This window comes from Geotrypetes seraphini, chromosome 2 (assembly GCF_902459505.1).
Source record: "Geotrypetes seraphini chromosome 2, aGeoSer1.1, whole genome shotgun sequence".
NCBI classification, from domain to species: domain Eukaryota; kingdom Metazoa; phylum Chordata; class Amphibia; order Gymnophiona; family Dermophiidae; genus Geotrypetes; species Geotrypetes seraphini.
In genome coordinates this window covers 519,775,284-519,789,082 of record NC_047085.1, presented here as the reverse complement: position 1 = coordinate 519,789,082, position 13,799 = coordinate 519,775,284, and the positions used below count along the sequence as shown (strand labels likewise).

At 43.8% G+C, this 13,799-nt stretch overlaps 1 protein-coding gene and 1 pseudogene across 1 annotated transcript in view; both read right to left on the bottom strand.

The window, feature by feature from the left end:
• The window catches only part of LOC117354671 (zinc finger protein 729-like), a 166,708-nt gene extending 166,424 nt beyond the window's left edge, over positions 1-284 (bottom strand). Inside the window, exon 1 of the mRNA XM_033932524.1 lies at positions 169-284. The gene's annotated coding sequence lies outside the window, so the exon portion shown is untranslated. The remainder of the gene's footprint in view (positions 1-168) is intronic.
• LOC117354686 overlaps positions 1-13,799 on the bottom strand; it is an 89,157-nt pseudogene that overhangs the window by 39,647 nt on the left and 35,711 nt on the right.

Here is a 13,799-nt window from a genome sequence, read left to right as displayed (position 1 = left end):
AATGCTTTTGATAAAGCCACTATACGTAAAAAGGTTTCACTTCAGCACGCATTCTCTGCTGAATTTCAAGTTTACCTTGCACTTGGAACCTTTTCTACACTGACAATATAAAAAGGGTCTCAACCCTGGACTGGATTCTCTTGGGAAATAATAAATGATATATTTTACCAAGGCTTTTTCCACAGGTGTCGTGCAAAATGGATATCTTCCCTTTCCTCTCTCCCTGGTGGAGCTGAAGTGTCATTTGGTCACTGCTTTTATTTCGTAGGGGTCTCTCTTCGTTCAGATGTCTCTGTAGCTCAGGGATGTTTGTGAGTTCCTCGTCACTTTTCTCACACTCAGTGACTGCATCCATGGAGTCTCTTGCAGGGTCTCTCTGCTTCCTCTCTGATTCCTGTTCATAATTCCTTGTGTTTCTACTCTCATTACTCTGGGAAATATTCTCACTGGCATTGCCTGGTTGTCTTGGGATAGGTTCAATTTCTAGAAGCCATTTTTCTTCATTCTGCTCCCTCTTCATCTCCTGCATTGCCTCAGTATCTGCTGGAAAGAAACAAAAGACGATAATCATGTATTAGTAACTGTGGAGTGCTATTAACGATCAAGAAACACAATTTTCTGGGTCCACATGAGTATAAGGGATTGCTGATATTAAGAAAATTTCACAAATTTGATTTCAAACCTTTCTCTTTTTTTTTAATTAGGTTATGAAACTAATTTTCCAAATAGCAACAAGCATAAAGACAAAAAGAAAGATTAGGTTCTTACCTTTGCTAATCTTCTTTCTTGTAAATCCACACTTTCTTCTGGGACCAGTGGGTTATTTCCATCTACCCACCGGGACTTTGTAGGAAGCCTCAAACTTCAGCGACTTAAACCCCTCCCCCTCTTACCTCATCACGTCCCTGTAACATCAGTCAGTCTTAAAGGAGCCAGGAACATCTATAGAGGATAATAAGAGCGAGGGGAACGGGGAAACTCCCCGGCAAGTAAATCAATTCTGCTCATATCAACAAATGCAACAAAGAAAATCGAGAGAACAGGTTATGAACCATTCGGAACATGAATGACAAATCGGTGCTATAGGGAGACACAGCCTGCCCTGTCAGAAGGGGGCACCTGAACCAGGGACCCCCCAAACTAAGTGTTAAACCCATTCAGATGGCACGCTTATAAAGGCTGGTCAGAAAAGAGAAATCCAGCTTACCAGTACTTAGAAAGGTAGACAATCGGCAAATCAGCAAGATATAGGCCAGATAGACAAGGGCGACCCGGTTGACATTGTATATGCAAAGTGATACATGTAGTGAACAAAAATCTCATGCACAAATACAGGATGTCCAGGGTGGTACTTGGAGACTTCCCAGGAAAGGGACTTGGGAGTTCTGATTGACAAGTTCATAAAACCATCTGCACAATGTGCTACGGCGGCGAAAAAGGCAAACAGAATGCTAGGAATGATCAAGTTAGGAATCACAAATAGATCCGAGAAGGTTATCATGCCGCTGTACCGAGCCATGGTGTGCCCTCACCTGAAGTACTACGCCCAGCACTGGTCACTGTACATGAAGAGGGCCACGGTACTACTCGAAAGGGTCCAGAGAAGAGCGACTAAAATGGTTAAGGGGCTGGAGGAGTTGCCGTACAGCGAGCGATTAGAGAAACTGGGCCTTTTCTCCCTTGAAAAGAAGAGACTGCGAGGGGACATGATCGAAACATTCAAAATACTGAAAGGAATAGACTTAGTAGAGAAAGACAGACTGTTCACCCTCTCCAAAGTAGAGAGAATGAGAGGACACTCTCTAAAGTTGAAAGGGGGTAGATTCCGTACAAATGTAAGGAAATTCTTCTTCACCCAGAGAGTGGTAGAAAATTGAAACGCTCTTTCGGAATCTGTTATAGGGGAAAACACCCTCCAGGGTTTCAATACAAAGTTGGACAACTTCATGCTAAACTGGTGAGACTGGACTCATTTGGAGCACTGGTCTTGACCTTGGGGATGCTGCGTGAGCGGACTGTTGGGCAGGATGGACCATCGGTCTGACCCAGCAGCAGCAATTCTTATGTTCCTGGAATAAAGTGTGCATTTACAAGAAAGAAAATTAGCAAATGTAAGAACCTTATTTTTCGTTCTTGTACAATTCCACTTTGTTCTGTGACCAGTGGGACGTAACAGAGCAGTCCCGTAACGTCAGGGTAGGACTGATGAGCCTGCTGCCAAAACAAATGAACTAAAAGCAGCATCCTGCTTGACCGCCACTTCAACCCTGTAAAACTTGGTGAAAGTAAGCAAAAAGGATCAGGTAGTGGTCCCGCAAATCTTGTCCAGAGAAAAGCTGACGTCTCTGCTGAAGACGACAAAAAACCTCTGGAAGAATGAGCTCGCACCACGAGGGGGGGGCCTTCTTTCCGGATGCCCATCCACAACAACCATTATCTCTTCCTCTCTCTAAGGGATCCCACATGCCTATCCCAGGCTTTCTTGAATTCAGACACAATCTCTTTCTCCACCACCTCTTCTGGGAGACTGTTCCATGGATCTACCACCCTTCTGTAAAAAAGTATTTCCTTAGATTACTACTCAGCCTATCATCTCTTAACTTAATACTATGCCCACTCATTCCAGAGCTTCCTTTCAGATGCAAGAGACTCGACTTATGCGCATTTACGCTATGTAGGTATTTAAACGTGCAGTGTGTGAGAACACGGTGGAAGGTCCTACTGTTTATTTCCCCGGGAGAACTCCTATTTCTTTAAGAACTTTTACATCTTGTGAAACAAAAGGGGTGATCTATGGACTTATTTGTCCCTGTGGACTTACCTATATAGGTCAGACTTCAAGAAATTTTAAAATGAGGGTATTTGAACATCGGTCTAACATCATAAATAGAAAAAGAAGTTGATGTCCTGACCAAACACTGGGTACAACAAAAACATCTGTTCTCTGAATTTAAATGTGTGGTATTGGATCATATCCCTTTTACTGAAAGAAGGGGTAATATTAGACAAACTCCATCAATGTGAACAGCGCTGGATCTATTTCCAGAATACAATCTAGCCTCTAGGTTTGAATCAGAAGATTGAGTGGTGTGCCTTTTTCTGAATGATTTTTCACTGATTTTTCTGATTGATTTTCTGATTGGTTTTGGATTTTTTTTCTTTCTTATTTTTGGATTTTGTTGTTCAATAATCTGTGCATTTTTTGTTTTTGCAGGGCTGATGACGTAATCCTGGAAGTGCTGCCCCCAGAAGTTAGTCCGTTTCTATTTCTGTGATGTGCTGTCCTGTGCCATTGTGCACGCTATTAGCAAATGCTGCCCAGATGGAAGTTGGTATTGGCTTTGAATTCCTGAAGAAACCATCGGACGGTTGGTGAAACAAGATCTTGTAGGAGGAACTGCTGGCCTGTTGCCGTTGATTCTGTTGCAACCCTAAACGTCATTGAAAAGAAGGTTTTCTTATCGGCAAAGCTGGTTTTGTTACAGCGAAGTTCTGGCGCCAGAGCTGTTTTTCTTTTTCTACCTTTCTTCTGTTATTTAAATGCCTTTAAAACTATAGGCTGTTTTGATGAAAATTTTAAAATATAAAATTTAAAAATATAAAAACACAATTATTTTCTACTGTGCACAGTAGTGGGTTTTAAATCTTTCTAGATCCCTACATTCTTTTGGGTTCAAGTTTTTTTGCCAATGATAAAAACAACACTAGCTTAAAAATCATCAATGATTGCTACATGATATAATAATTGAGGCTTTTTCTCCACCTTTTTGATTGAATGTAAGATCTGAGAAATTGAGTCCACTGCTGGTTGTTTTTTTTTTGTAAATAATTTTTATTGATAAAGCAGCCAACAGCAATATAAGAATCAGAGCCAGCAGCCCTGTAACAAGCTATAAACAAGAGTTCAAGGACAAGGTAGCACGCCCGCAAGGGCGGCAGACATAAACTATAAATAAGCAATAGGAACAAAGATACATGGGCAAACAGGTAAACTCCCAGAAAAAGAGAAAATAAAAGAAAAGTACAACAGCAACAGAGCTCGGACACTAGGAACAAAAGTCTTCCAGCAGTGAAAGCAAAGGAGAGAAAAAGAAATCCCCTCTTGGAAGAAGGACATGGCGGTACTTGAGAGAGTCCAAAGGAGAGCAACGAAACTGGTAAAGGGGCTGGAACACTGCCCATATGCCGAGAGATTGGATAGGCTGGGGCTCTTCTCTCTGGAAAAAAGGAGGCTCAGGGGAGATATGATAGAGACCTTCAAGATCATGAGGGGCATAGAGAGGGTGGATAGGGACAGATTCTTCAGACTGAAAGGGACAACAAGTACGAGGGGACATTCGGAGAAACTGAAGGGAGATAGGTTCAAAACAAATGCAAGAAAGTTTTTTTTCACCCAAAGGGTCATGGACACTTGGAATGCGCTACCGGAGGAAGTGATCAGGAAGAGTACGGTACAGGGATTCAAACAGGGACTGGACGGATTCCTGAGGGATAAAGGGATCGTGGGATACTGAGAGAGGTGCTGGGATGTAACACAGGTATAGAAAGCCAACAGGTCGTGCATGTGCAAGACCGGAGGGTTAGGACTACGATGGGAAGATAGGACTTAAATGAGAAACCAAGGTGGCAAGGGAGCCCCTTCTGGTGATGCAGACAGGTCGTGACCTGTTTGGGCCGCCGCGGGAGCGGACTGCCGGGCAGGATGGACCTATGGTCTGACCCGGCGGAGGCACTGCTTATGTTCTTATTAAGTCATGGCCGCAATAAACATTTAAATTATATCGACCCCAGAACAGCCACACCACACAACCAAACCACTAGCATACACCTCCCATACATACCATACTAATCTCAGCACAGGAAACCCATACAACTCCCCACACAGCCCCAGTCGTACCAACCCATACATACCACCCATGCAAACCAGCTTGAGAGGAGACTGGAAGCACCACTACCTAAAAATCAAAAAAATGAGTCAAGGAGGGGCCACAGAAACCACCGCCTCTGCCGCCAGTTTGGCCGCTCTCCACAAGGAAACATAAGATCTGTGATCACCAGAAAGGGCATCCTGGTAAGTGTGGATTTCGAAGGAGGCAACTTCCAGTAGTCTCCGGAGCCACTGGAGGAAAGAAGCCGGAGTCGGCGTCACCCAGTGGTGCAACAGAAGCCTCTTCACCAACAAAAGCGCAGTATACAGAAATTTCCGTTGCGGGAGAGAAAACCCACCATGAAGAAGGTCCCTCTGGTCCCCCAATAACAACAAGCCATATTCCCTAGGCACCCCTCTCCCAACCAGGTCGTCCAAAAACCAGTGTTCCCTCTAAGGTGAGCGCATGAGCGATTGCTCACTATTTTCAATGGCGTCGCTCATACGCTTTCTCCTGTCGCTCACTGGAGGGCGGGCGGAGGTGAGAGGAAGCGGCGGCGGCCTGTATTTTAAAGTTGAAAGATGCAGCGGCAGCTCCTCTCAAGATCCCCGACTGCATCGGACTTCCGACGCAGGTGGGGATTCGTAAGAGGAGCTGCTGCCATGTCTTCAGTGTCGTACCAAGGTGGGGTGGGCGGTCCGCCCCGGTTGTGCACCCGCCCTAAGGCTGCAGTCGGAGAGGAAGTTCGGGCCAGCCAATCGCTGCCTGGCTGGGCAGAACTTCCTTTCCGACGGCAGAATTGACGTCGGGGGATTGCTGGTCAGCCCGGTGGGGAAGCAGAGAGAGCTTGGGGCAGCCGCGGCGGTGGCTTTGGGGCCTGTTTCCCTCGATGGTGGCAGCAGTAGCTTTGTGGAGGGTAGGGAGAAAGAAAGGGGGCAGGCAGGGAGACAGAAGGGAAACAGAAAAAAAGAAAGGGGGCATTAAGAGAGAAAAAAGAAAAAAAGGGCAGGGAGAGAGGAAGAAAAAGTTGGGGGAGGGAATGAGGTCTGGAGGAGAGGAAGCATACAGGCTGAAAGAATGGAAGAAAGATTGGATGCACAGTCAGAAGATGAAAGTGCAACCAGAGACTCATGAAATCACCAGACAAGGTAGGAAAAATGATTTTATTTTAAATTTAATGATCACAATGTGTCTGAATTTATATATGCTGTCTATATTTTGCACTATGGCCCCCTTTTACTAAACCGCAATAGTGTTTTTTAGCGCAGGGAGCCTATGAGCGTCGAGAGCAGCGCTGGGCATTTAGCTGTTCCCTGCGATAAAAACTGCTATTGTGGTTTAATAAAAAGAGAGGGGGGTATATTTGTCTATTTTTGTATGGTGACAATGCATAGAGTCATCTGCCTTGCCCTCTTTGAAAAAAACCCAGAATAGGAATGATAATTAACATTTTCTCAGTGTATAGTGTGCTTTGTGTTTTTTTTAATTTTATTGTTGGTAGATCATTTTGACTTGGTCATTTTAAAGTAGCTCGCAAGCCCAAAAAGTTTGGGCACCGCTGAGCTAGAGCGTTGAAACTGTGTATTTCTATTTTATCCCCCCTTTTACAAAACTGTGGAGCGTTTTTTAGCGACAGCCGTGGTGGTAGCAGCTCTGATGCTCAGAATTGTATGAGCTTCAGAGCTGTTACCACCGTGGCTAAAATCCACACTACAGTTTTGTAAAAGGGGAGGGGTTAGTTTGTGATGACATATTCCATACCAGGCAAAGGTGTTTTCTGTGTGTTCGAAAGACATGGTTTTCTGTTAGGATTGATGGTGTGGGATTGATCTGTGCTGGTCTGGCTTGTTTAGTTTTACAATGGGTGTATTGATGTACTGCTCACTGCAATATGTAAGATGCTGCCTTTTCCTAGGTATTCATGTGTGACGTGTGGCTTGTTACTAAAAATCATGTTTTTCGTACAGATGGGGGGGGGTGCCAAAAAATGATGGGCCCCGGGTGTTACATATGCTAGGTACGCCACTGTATATAAAGATACCAGAAAGCTGGTGAAGCAAAAACTTTAAGTAAATTGTTATTCTTCTAAGTTTTGAGTATTTAACCCTCCCACAATCTCAAAGGCACTCGTTTCAAGCTTCAAGTTTATTGAGATTTTGATTTAAACACAATATCAAATATTTTCAATGCGTATAACAAAAATAAATTTGGGGAAATAAATAAAACCATTTGAACAATAAACATACAAACATATCCATAGATAATTAAAAATACATAAGGAGTACAAGGATAAACTACATTTGTTTAAAAATGCGTCCTCCGTGCCTGCTCATAAATTTGTGGAGTATGTAACTTGTCGCTCATGCATATTTTTTTTTGCACACACCTCATCAATCCTTAGAGGGAACATTGGGGAGGACCTAGAGCCAAATAGCCACATGAGGACACTCCAAAAACATATGAACCAGGGTGCCCGGGGCCGTCCGGCAGTGGGTACACAGATCCTCCTCTCAGAGACCCATAATCTTGCCCCTAGTTCTGGAGATATAGGCACGATGCAGAATTCTGAATTGCGTCTCTTGAAGATCAGCAGACCCCACCAGGAGAAAAATGTTTGCAAAAAGAAGAGTCTACTGCTGGCGAGTGACATTTTTATAAATTGTTGATTTAAACGTCTATCACGAAAACCACACACTATTTTAGTAGCCTTCCTCTGGACCGACTCCATCCTTTTTATATCTTTTTGAAGATGCGGCCTCCATAATTGTACACTATATTCTAAATGATGTGTGTGGCCTTTGTCAGAAGGCATATGGGGACAGACTTAAAGATCTCAATATGTGTACTTTGGAGGAAAGGCGGGAAAGGGGAGATATGATAGAGACGTTTAAATACCTACATGGCGTAAATGTGCAAGAGTCGAGTCTCTTGCATTTGAAAGGAAGCTCTAGAATGAGAGGGCATAGGATTAAGTTAAACGATGATAGGTGAAAGGACACATTTGAAAGGCTAAGTTTTCTGTCTCTGTCTATGCTGGAAGTAATCAAATGCAGAATGTTCGTGTTTACTCTCTTGATGGTTTGGGAAAAGGTCATTTAATCTTGTTAAAGAAGTTATCTGTTTGAGACAATAGAGGTTCGACCCCTCCACTGCCATGTACCGGTTGAGAGTGATAAGGGAAGCTTTTAACACCTTTTGATTTAAACAATGAAGTACATATCCTGCTCACTCACCCACCCCCCTTTTCTAGTGTTGATTACTTCTTTGAAGCCTATGTATCCTGTCACCAGATATGGTTTGTACTTACGTCATCTGCTAATACCACTGACCCATGTTAAAAAAGTATAAAAGCTGGATGTACTAATAAAAGATTAAGCAATCTCTTTAGAACACTGTCTACGTATCTTTTCTCTCTAAGGAGAATGCCTCCGGATATCCGTACCCAGATGACAGGGTGTTTGCAGGGCAGTTTCGGGACCAAGAAACGGACCTTGTTCGTTTCAATTTGGGGGCTCGTCATCCGGGATGGGCTGGACATTACCAATATTTTGTGAGTATTTCTGAATTTTGTTCTTTAATACTCACTGGTATTGGCGTCCTGTTCCAACCCTTTATTTATATTGTAGGGTGTTTGGGAAACCCACTGCGGTTACTGTTCTTTTGGGAAGGACAATATTAATGTGGAGTTTTCGGTAAGCTCCCACCGCGAAAATAAGCAGCTGCCATTCTTTTGGGAAGAATGAAATTAAGAATGAAATTATTTATATAAACGCCTGCCCACCTCTGCCGTCTGTACCACTCTTTGCATGCACTTTTCTCTTCTATCGCTTAGATAAGATTTTATAGAGTATAAGATTATATTGTATATTATTAATGTATCTTGCTTGTAAGGTAAGCGAAAATTTCTGCATTGCTATATTGTTTTTGTTATTGCAAAAATTCCTGCATTGGGATATTGTTTTTGTTATGGGTCATAAAGGCACTTAGGATTCTCCCCCTCCTAGACAGATGAGACTTTGTTCGCTTCAGTAATAATAATGGTAATAACTTTATTCTTCTATACCGCCACAATGTTGTGACTTCTAGGCGGTTTACATTCAAGAGAGCTGGACATTCAGCGATTTACAATATGTGGAGGGAGTACAGAGACTATTAGGAATCAAAATTACAAAATATAATGTTTGCTAAGAATTTCAGAGCGGACCTGTAAAGAAAAATCGCAGCTTTCCTGAAAAAAGGGAAAAAATTACAATGTACAGTTTAGAGATTCAGAAACAGCAAGAATTAGGATTTCAGAGAGTATTGTGAAAAGAAACAGAGTACTTGGTGAGGTTCTGTTTGGGTGATGTATCTGTCGAATAGGGTAGTTTTTATGAGTTTTCTAAAGGCATTGTAGGTCAGTTCGGCTTTATTAATGTAACTGTCTAGCCAATGTTGTTGTTTATTTGCTTGGAGCATGAAATTTCTGTCCATAAAGGTTTTGTATTTACAATTGGTTATGCTTGGGTATGCAAAAAGATAGCTGTTTCTGGTTTGTCTTATTGGATTGTAGAATGCAAAGTGTGTTTGTAGATACGTAGGAGCTAGTCCCCAAACTAGCTTGAAACATATGCAGGAGAACTTGAATAATATTCTTGCCTCGACTGACAGGCAGTGTTGTGGTTTGTGGTGGGGGGGTGACATGGTCATTCTTTTTTAATCCATATATCAAGCGGACAGCTGAGTTCTGAATGATTCTAAGCTTCCTCGTTGTTTTTTTGGGTATATCCAAATAGACGATATTACAATAGTCCAGGGTAGAAAGCACTAGTGATTGCACTAGTAATCTAAACGATAGTGGGTCGAAGTATTTTTTGATGGTCTTTAATCTCCATATCGTGAAACATTTTTTTGCCATTATATTCGTGTGTTCAATCATAGTGAGGTGTGTGTCCAATGTGACTCCCAATATTTTTATTGTGTTGGTAATTGGGTAATCATGGTCTTTTATATGTAGCGTTGAATTGGTAATTTTATCCGTTGGGCTTGCAAGGAAGATTTTTGTTTTTTTCTGTGTTAAGTTTCAGTTTGAAGTTGCTTGTCCAATGTTCTATTCGGTCATTATATGAGTAATGTATTTTGAGGTTTCATTTGTTATGCTGTTCACTGGGACTAGGATGGAGATGTCGTCTGCATATATGTAATAGATCAGGTTTAGTTTTTGCAAAAAATTCCGTTTTAGGTTTCAGGTTTGTTTGGGGAACTTACTGAAACAAAATGAATAAGGGTAGAAATACATTTGTGTAATGAGGCGTTATCTTTCTTTCTTAGTGATGCCTTTATATAATGCATTGCAACAGGATCGAGATACAATGCAGATAGAATTGGAAAGAGTAAAAAGTGATTTGACAGCCAGAAAAAAAACAGTGTTAGTGCATAGGGATGTCCTGACTAGAGGTCTGCACGGGAACGGGAATCACAGGGATCCCGCAGGTTCCCCCCCTGGCCCACGGGACTCCCACGGGGACGCCCCCTGGTCCACGGGACTCCCACGGGGATGCCCCCCTGACCCACGGGACTCCCACGGGGACGCCCCCTGGCCCATGGGACTCCCACGAGGATGAAGACAGCCTACCTAAATTCTAGCGATGCAGGCACGCAGCTTATAAGTCCGGCATCGCGGCAGGAAATAGCCATGCTGAGCAGTGAGCTCAGCACGTACACAGATGAAAGCCTTGCTTGCTGATTGGTCCGGTGGCACAGCAGGGCGGGGCCACCAGACCAATCAGCAAGCAAGGCTTTCATCTGTGTACGTGCTGAGCTCACTGCTCAGCATGGCTATTTCACGCTGCGACGCCGGATTTATAAGCTGCAAGCCTGCATCGCCAGAATTTAGGTAGGCTGTTTTCATCCCCGTGGGAGTCTCGTGCTTTATGGCTCTAAGTCTTCTTACTCTGGGGCACCAGACCTCCCTCATACAAAGGCCGGGAATGCAGAGTTGGTTCCATTCTCGGTAGGGGATGCCTTGGTAGGCTCACTGCTCAGCCACTGGGAACCCAGATTCGGTCCTGTTCTGGGTGGAGGACACTTGTGGGGTGGGGTGGGGAGGGGGGCTAGTTTGCGCCATCATGCAGGCTCACCACTCTGCCTCTGCCGGCAAAAGCACAGTCTGTCCCATTCTAGGGGGAGAAAACCTAGCAGGGACCAGGCTGCACCACAATACTGGCTTCTAGAAAGCACAATGGACTGGGGGGGGGGTCTAGCAGTGTGTGGCACCATTTGGACCCACGGCCATTCAGATGCTGACCTGAGGTCCCTTTCCATCCAGCATCTGCTCCTCCCCTCTTTCCATCCAGCATCTGCCCCTGTCTGCTGCTTCTGCCCAGCATCTGATCTGTCTCCTCTCTTCCTCCTTTCTGCCCCCTCTGTCATCCCATCCATCATCCACCCTTTTCTCCCCCTTCCATCCAGCATCTGCCCATCTTTCCCCCCTTTCAGCCCAGCATCTGCTTCATTTCTCTTTCTCCCCCTTCTATTCAGTGTCTGCTCCATCTTTCTCTTTCCTCCCTTCCATCCGTATCCTCCCCTTCTCCTCCTTTCCATTCAATGTCTTCCTCCCCTCTCCTTTTCTTTATATCCATCATCTGTCTTTTTCTCTCTCCCCAGGCATTCCAGCTTATCTTATCTTTCCCCTTTCATCCAGTGTGTCTGATCCCTCCCCATTTCTATCTACAGTCTGTGTCCTCTCACCTCCTACATCCAGTATCTATCCCCTCCCACCTGACACCTCAGCCGCCGCCAGACTGATGCAAAGCCTTCCCTCTGATGTCAGCTCTGACTTCGGGGGAAGACTTCTGGGTCGGCTACATATGGCTTGCTGCAGGCTGCCTCCAACCCCTGCTGTTATCTGGACTCGAATGAAGTGGTGGAAGGGAGTGCATTTTTGGACACAGAAGTCATGAACTGAGGAGAGAGAAAGGGAGGGAAAGAGATGCTGAGGTGGGGGAGGGAATAGAAAGAGAGAATTGGGTGTGAGTATGTCAATGAGCGGGTAAGAGAGATGGTTGTGTACACACGGCAAATGGAAGAAAGAGGAGAATTTTTGGTCATAGGGAGGAAAGTACAGAATATGATAGGGAAGAAAAAGATGAGAGTGAGAAATGTGGCAAGGGAACAATGGGACAGATTGAAAGGGATGCAAGAGGGAGGAATATTGGACAGTGGTGAAGGGAATGGAGGGAGAGATGTGGCATAGTGCTGGAGAGGGGTGATAGAAGGAGAAATGTTGGGCATGGGGCTGGTGGGCAGGCACGAAAGATGAGAAAGAGATAAATGCTGGACCATGGTAGGGGGAACCAATGGACAGCAACAGAAGAATTTACAGAAGATGGGAAAGCAGAAAAAAGAAACTGGGACCAACTTTATGGAAAAATAAGTCTCCAGACAACAAAGGTGAAAAATGGAATTTATTGACTAAAATTTGTTAGCTTTGGGAAATGTATATGGCAGATGTCTTTGTTTTGTGTTCAAAAGAAAAGGAAATGCATTTCTGGTTTTATTTCTACAGTGTTGAAGTACTTGTTGACCCTTGCTGTGACTGGTGGGGATCCCCAAGCACCGCCAGCAGAGGACCTCCTCTAGAGATGGCCAAAACTCCCCTCCACCAAGCGCAGCAGTCGCTGGCAGCATCCATGAGCCACTGAGGTGCCAGCATCTGTGACTCAGGGACGCTACTGCTGCCTGCCAAGCTTGGCAAAAGGGACCCCCGGCCAACTGCAAAGGAAGTTCTCAGCTGACAGTTTGTGGATTCTCATCAGCTGAGTATTTATATTTTATATTTACATTAGAGGTTCTGGTAGAAACCCATTTACAAAGTATGTATTCTTCCCAATTAATATTTCCAAATTAATAAAGTCTCTTTGCTTATTTGTAAATGGGTCTCTACCAGAGCCTTTAATTCAGTAGCATAATTAAATAAAATAACTATTTCTGAAGTTTATAGGGAAGGGTGGTGACGGAAGGGATTCCTCGCAGGGACGGAGGGATTCCTCACGGGGACGGGTGGGATGCCTCACGGGGACGGGTGGGATTTCTATCCCCGCGCAACTCTCTAGTCCTGACTTTCTGTATCTAAATACCAAGGTCACTCAAACCTTCACAGCCCTGCCGGACTCCTATCACTTTCCTGTGGACTCACTTTTGGAGATGCAGGATAAAGGAAAGAAGTCAGACTCAGAATTCAGCTTGAGGTATATGGCACCTTTGATTTTGGACACTTGCGGCCGCCCCAATATTAATACTAACAAAGAGGGTCAGGATAAATTAACTTTAATTAATACAGAGGCCAGAATCAGTTTTACAGATAGAGCAAGAAAAAATATGGAAATTTGTGAGATTCAAGTTTCAAGTTTATATTTAACTTATTGAATAGCTTAATTTACTTTGCTAAGCGATTTACAAATAAAAACAAAAGGTGTACACATAAGCTTATTTATAGTAAATTACATGAGTCTGACATACAAACTAACAGATACATAAGGAAAAAAGGGCAGAACTACAATTGTATTAATAAAGCACAAAAGAAGACATGAATGGTGAAAACAATAGGAATGGGGAATAAATAAATTAAAGGCGTCTTTAAAAAGGAAGCTCTTCAGATTGCCTTTAAAATGGTTTAGGTCATTTTCTTCTCTTAGAAACATAGAAACATAGAAACATAGAAAGATGACGGCAGAAAAGGGCTACAGCCCATCAAGTCTGCCCACACTTCTGACCCACCCCATCAAGTCTGAGTGCTAATGACCCAGATCCTTAGCTCGACCCCCATAGGGATCCCACGTGGATGTCCCATTTATTCTTAAAGTCTAGCACGCTGGTGGCCTTGACCACCTGCACCGGAAGTTTGTTCCAGTGATCTACAACCCTTTCTGTGAAGAAATACTTCCTGGTGTC